Raw genomic sequence first — 6,551 nt, 5'->3', positions numbered from 1 at the left:
TGTGTGTGTGTGTGTGTGTGTGAATATGTTCATAGAGTATTAATAGGCCAGTTTAATCATTTAATTTCACTGTGTGTGCATGAGTGTTGTGTGTCTGTGAGCCTGCTTTCCATTCTGGATGTTTTTAACTGTCAGCCATACATCCAGGTTGGCCAACCTTAAAGGGTGTCAATTTCACGAACCCCGGTTAATCGCTGCTTGCAGCTATATTTATTAATGTATTTGTTTATAAGTCACTTTAAACCACCGAGTGCTTCTAATAACTTCCGATTATGATCTATAGTTGATTTTGATTATAATAGGTAGACTCTTTGTATGTCATCAACATCGTTTGTTGTTATACAAATACCATGAACTGTATACAAACCACATACAGAAAATATATTGTTATAATCATGTGTCTATTTGGTTTCATATGTCATGTGTAGCGGCACAAATGTGCAACCTGTGCGCAGAATGATGCGCTTTAAGCAACACGGAGTCACAGCGTGCAGCGCTACGCATAGAAATGTTCAAAGCACAAAGGAAAGCGATATTGTGTGTAGTGTATTAAATCTGCACGATAGTTTGAGCCTTTTCCTTTAACAGTTTTAAATCTCAGTTAATGTGCTCTCTTGAAGAGAGTTTCATTGTTTTTGACTTTAGTAACCGAATGCAACACGCAGTTTTGAGCAGAGAAGAGTTTACATGAACTTGAATTTAGCGACTTAAACTATGCACACTGAACAATGGAACAGCTTCAGAACACTTGAAATATAGTGCACAAAACTTAGTACACGCACAATAACGGGTTTGGACTGGTCTCCTCTGACCGATACCTGATCTGGCAGAAAATGCCAGTATCGGTGTCGAATAGATGCATCCCTAGTTGGATTTCACAATTCAGTAGATAATGGATAGATATCAATTAATAGTCTAATCCCAGAGCCTTGTTTTTCCCCGGTCAGGAGGAATTTTGTTGAAATGGTTGATGTTCATATGGTCTTGGTAAGTGAAACATTACAAGCTGAGCAGAGTACTTTATGATAGTGGTTTTCAATTCTGGAACTGGGGACACAGCACTGCACATTTTATACATCTGTCTTTACTGACACAAGCTTATTTTAGTTCATACACAACCCAGGGGTGCAAACTTGTCCCCTTTGGGCGAAATTCGCCGTTTTCACCTTAAAGTAGGTCGTTCACGTGAATCGTGTAGATCTGTATAATGTATAATATTCGACAGGCAAATTTCGGTCATTTTATTTCACTTTCCAAATTCGCTGTCACAAATTCGGTGGTTAAAATTCAGCAGAAAATTCAGTGTTGCACATTTGAGACCCGCAGGAATAGCAGTAGAGCACCGATGCATGATCTCCAGCTAATGTCAGCCGCTCACCAGCAGTTTTCTAAAAGCAGTTCGCAGAGACGGAGAAGGTAGAGAGCGCACCCTGTTTGTTTTCTTTATTCTTCAAAAGCTCAAAGTTTAGTTGTTATTATGAGTGTATACAAATAAAAGTAGACTCCTTGCAGATTTGAATGGTGTATTGCTCTTATCTATACAATCAAAAACGGCAGAGAAATTCAAGCTCATTGCTGCCTTAACAGGAAAATCTGCCACAAAACACGTATCCGTGTTTGTCGACCCCAGAGGTAAGGTAAGCCAATCAGAGGCAGAGTAGGGTGGGTCCATTCCTTTGCCAACAGGGGAAAAAAACGCTACAGGTGATGTGACACAGTTGACTCGCAGATACGACGACGACTACGACCCATATCCCCCCCCCCCACCCTTGAGTAGAGCCCATTTCTCTACTCCCTCTACATCCATGACTGCAGGCCTGTGCATGGATTCAACTCCATCATCAAGTTTGCTGATGACACCACAGTGATTGGCCTCATCAGAGACAACGATGAGACTGCCTACAGGGAGGAGGTACAGCACCTGGCTGCATGGTGCGCTGACAATAGCCTGCTCCTCAACACCAGCAAGACAAAATAGCTTATTGTGGACTTCAGGAAGAAGAAAAGTGGCACGCATGACCCCATCCACATTAACGTGTCTCCAGCTTCAAGTTCCTGGGAACCCACATCTCGGAGGACCTGACCTGGACCACCAACACATCCAGCCTAGTCAAGAAGGCTCACCAATGCCTCTTCTTCCTTAGGACACTGAAGAAGAACCACTTGTCTCCAGCCATCCTTGTGAACTTCTACCGGTGTGCGATCGAAAGTATCCTGACCAACTGTATCACAGTCTGGTATGGGAACTGCTCAGTTGCTGACCGCAAGGCACTGCAGAGGGTGGTGAAAACCGCTCAACGCATCACAGGGACACCACTTCCTGCCATTGAGGATGTCCAGAGAAAACGCTGTTTACGTCGAGCTCGCGGGATTCTTAAGGACTCCTCTCACCCTGACCATAGACTGTTTAACTTACTGCCCTCTAGGAGGCGCTTCAGGAGCCTCCAAACAAAGACCAGCAGACTCAGGAACAGCTTTTTCCCTACAGCTGTCTCCCTATTGAACTCAGACTGTTCCTGTGTCTGGTCGTTCTGGAGAGTACAGTTCTTGGAGAGTGGGGAGGGTTGTACCAATGATTCGCTCAGCAGTCCGGACTACCCTCCGTAGTCTTCTGGGGTCAGATTTGGTAGCTGAGCTGAACCCGACAGTTATTGACGTGCAGAGGACGGATTCAATGATGGCAGATTAGAACTGTTTCTGCAGGTCCTGTGGCAGGTTTAACTTCCTCTGCTGGGCCTTTCTGAAAATGGAGTCTATGTGAATGTCCCACTTCAGGTCCTGAGAAATTGTGGTGCCCAGGAACCTGAATGACTCCACTGCAGTCACAGTGCTGTTCATGATGGTGAGTGGGGGGAGAGCAGTGGGGTTTCTCCTGAAGTTCATGATCATCTCCACAGTTTTGAGCATGTTGAGCTCCAGGTTGTTAAGACTGCACTAGACAGCCAGCTCCTTAATATCCTATCTGTAAGCAGACTCGTCACCGTCCTGAATAAGGCCGATCAGTGTGGTGTCGTCTGCAAACTTTAGGAGCTTGACGGAGGGGTCTGTAAATGTGCTGTCGTTAGTGCAGAGGGAGAAGAGCAGTGGGGAGAGAACGCAGCCCTGAGGAGCTCCAGTGCTGATGGTGCGGGTGCTTGATGAGAATTTTCCTAGCCTCACTAGCTGCTGCCTGTCTGTCAGGAAGCTGTTGATCCACAGACAGACGGAGGTGGGGACGGAGAGCTAGGTTAGTTTGAGCAGGAGGAGGTCTGGAATGATAGTGTTAAAGGCCGAGCTGAAGTCCACAAACAGGATCCTCACATAAGTCCCTGGTTTGTCTAGGTGTTGCAGTGTGTAATGCAGTCCCATGTTAACTTCATCATCCACAGACCTGTTTGCTCTGTAGGCGAACTGCAGGGAGTCCAGTAAGGCTCCAATGATGTCCTTCAGATAAGCCAAAACCAGTTTTTCAAAATGACTTCATGACCACAGATGTTAGAGCCACAGGTCTGTAGTCGTTAAATCCTGTAATCTTGGGTTTCTTAGGGATGGGGATTATGGTGGAGCGTTTGAAGCATGAGGGGACTTCACACAGCTCCAGTGATCTGTTGAAGATCTGTGTGAAGATGGGGGCCAGCTGGTCAGCACAGGATTTCACACCGTCTGGGCCTGGTGCCTTCCTTCTCTTGTTCTTTTTGAAGACCTGGTGCACATCATCTTCTCTTATCTGCAGTTCAGGTGGGGGGGAGAGGGGGGTCGCAGGAGGTGTGAATGGTGTTTTTTCAAACCTACAATAGAACTCATTAAGATTGTCTACCAGTTGTTGATTCTCCACAGTGCTGGGGGATGGTGTCTTGTAATTAGTGATGTCTTTCAGACCTTTCCACACTGAAGCCGTTTCACTGGAAGAGAATTGGATCCTTAACTTATCGGAATAATTCCTCTTTGCCACTCTGATCTCCTTTTCCAGTGTGTAATTGGCCTGTTTAAACAAGACTCTGTCCTCATTCCTGCAAGCATCTTCTTTGGCCTGACAGACCTGTCTGAGTTTTACAGTGGACCACGGTTTGTCGTTGTTATAAGTTAGATGAGCCCTGTAGGAATGCACATATCCTCACAGAAACTGATATATGATGTAGAGGTCGACCGATTGATCAGCTGGCCGATTTTTGTTATTTTTTAATTAATCGGCATCGGCCGATTGTGCTGCAAATTAGGTCGATTAATATACAGGCGCATCAAGCAACAAGCGATGCTGCCTCGTGCGGCAAACAGATTGCCATTCCACTGGCACAACGGATAACCCTGTGATGTCCCCCTCTGCCTGCTAACTTTTTGAAGAGAGAACTACCTGGTAGGGCTGTGCGATTAATCTAATCGCAATCACGATTTGAGATGTTGCGATTTGCTAATCGCAAAGCCTGCGATGTGGACGTGATATTACTCTGATCCAGAGCATATGCACGACTGCCAGCCTTGAGTGACAGTCTTACTAACCGACAGAGCACTGCTCTAGCCAACTGCGTATACGCCCACCATTTAAAAAGGGTCAGATCGAAAGTTAAAACTAAAGAAAACATATATATATATATATATATATATATATATATATACATATATATATATATACATATATATATACATATATATATATATACATATATATATATACATATACTGTATGTTCGCTAATTCAGAAGACCGCATACACGCAGCCTGTCCCGTAATGCTCTTTTATACTCGCGGTCTCGCATCCGGTTCTGCTCCGCAAGTCTCTCACGAGCGCATCTGGCAATATGGACGAGGCCTGACCATAGACTGTAAAAAAAGATGGATGACGCGTCTCCGCTTCCTTCCATTATAGAAAAGTGAAGTGAATACATCTCAGTATGGCCGCTGCCATTGTGAGTAAATTACATCATTTGGAGCCCGAGTCTGCGCAGTAGAGATTTGTTTGGAGCCAGAGTCTACACAGTAGACTTTTTTTTTTTTTTTTTTTGAAGTTCAAGATGGCGCCAGGTTGTGTGTTGGCTTGCCGTCGCTCCACATTTAGGATGTCTGTTTTTTGTTTATTTGTTTTTCTTTTATGTTTTATCAATCATTTGGATTGCTCACAGTTGATCTATGATCGCCTTTCGTTGCTAAGTCTTCGATCTACGGCTTTGGATATGTGCAGCCGTGATTTGAACTTGAAATTGTTCGCTGAACAGCCATGCATGTTCCAGCCGCCGATGAAAGCCTGTCAGGTAACTGGATGCGCGTGCTGGAAGAGGAGATGCCGCAGGAGACGAGGCATACGGGCTGGAGTCTTGGTGAAACTTAAGAAATTGAGGATCCTGGATAGTGGAGTTAGACCAACAGCGGAGTCGCGGCCTTCATATTTGATACATGTTCTGCCTGCCACATTAGCATCTTTGCGCTGGACTACACGGAGAGAGACGCGGAGGCGTGGTGCATTCAAATTTGCGCTCCGTGAGACGAGCTGGGGCAATGAAGCTAAGTGCTGTTTCTTCCTCTAATCGGCCCGTTGAGGCGACCACAGTGCTTATGGCTTTGATAAACGCACGCTCAGTTGTCAACAAAACATTCATCCTCAATGACTATTATGTAACGTATGGGCTGGACTTTCTTTTTATCACTGAAACTTGGTTAAATGACGCTGATACAAGTCCTCTTGTTGAGCTTTTACCAAGGGGATGTAGCTATTTAAGTACTTCGAGAAGTAATCGTCGAGGTGGAGGCTTGGCTGTTATTTTTAATAACATGATGAAGTGCAAGTTACTGCCTGTTGAAAGTTCCAAGAGCTTTGAAGTTCAATTAATGAAAATTGACTTGCCCTCGCCAGTGATTTGTGCCTTGATATATAGGCCTCCTGGTTATAATAAGAATTTTCTTGATGAATTTTGTGAGTTTTTATCTGTGGTTGTTCCATCTGCTGACAGCATTTTGATTATGGGTGATTTTAATATTCATGTTTGTTGTCCTGGTAAACCCATGAGCAAGGAATTCTTGAATTTAGTTGATTCTTTTAACTTATCTCAATGTGTCTTCGGACCAACACACGATCATGGCCATACACTTGACTTGGTCTTTTCATTGGGGATAACGATAGATAATATCTGTGTTGATGAGGTGGCCATTTCGGATCATATGCCTATTAGGTTTAATTTTATCTCTACAACAAATGACTGTCATCAGCCTCCATCATTCTTGTCCAGGGTTATCACTACTTCTACACCTAGTGCGTTCTCAATTGCTTTTACTGAATTAGCCTTTCATAGTGAGCCTACCATATTGTCAGTTGTGGGACCTGATGAATTGGTGGACTCTTTTAATCATGTTTGCTCTGAGATTTTGGATAATGTTGCGCCTTTTAAAATGATATGTCAAAAAGTTAAAAAACAACCGTGGTTAAATGATGTAACGCGTAATTTGAGGCGGGTTTGTCGGCGTGCAGAGCGTAGGTGGCTGAAAGATAAATTGCAGATATCTTATGATATTCTTAGAGAATCTCTATCTAATTATCAAAATGCTGTTAGAGCCGCCAGATCTTCTTATTTCTCGCAAATTAT

Source organism: Barbus barbus (assembly GCF_936440315.1).
Source record: "Barbus barbus genome assembly, chromosome: 39".
Taxonomy (NCBI): Eukaryota; Metazoa; Chordata; class Actinopteri; order Cypriniformes; family Cyprinidae; genus Barbus; species Barbus barbus.
The sequence above is the reverse complement of the archived record's forward strand: the minus strand, read 5'-3'. Positions refer to the sequence as shown.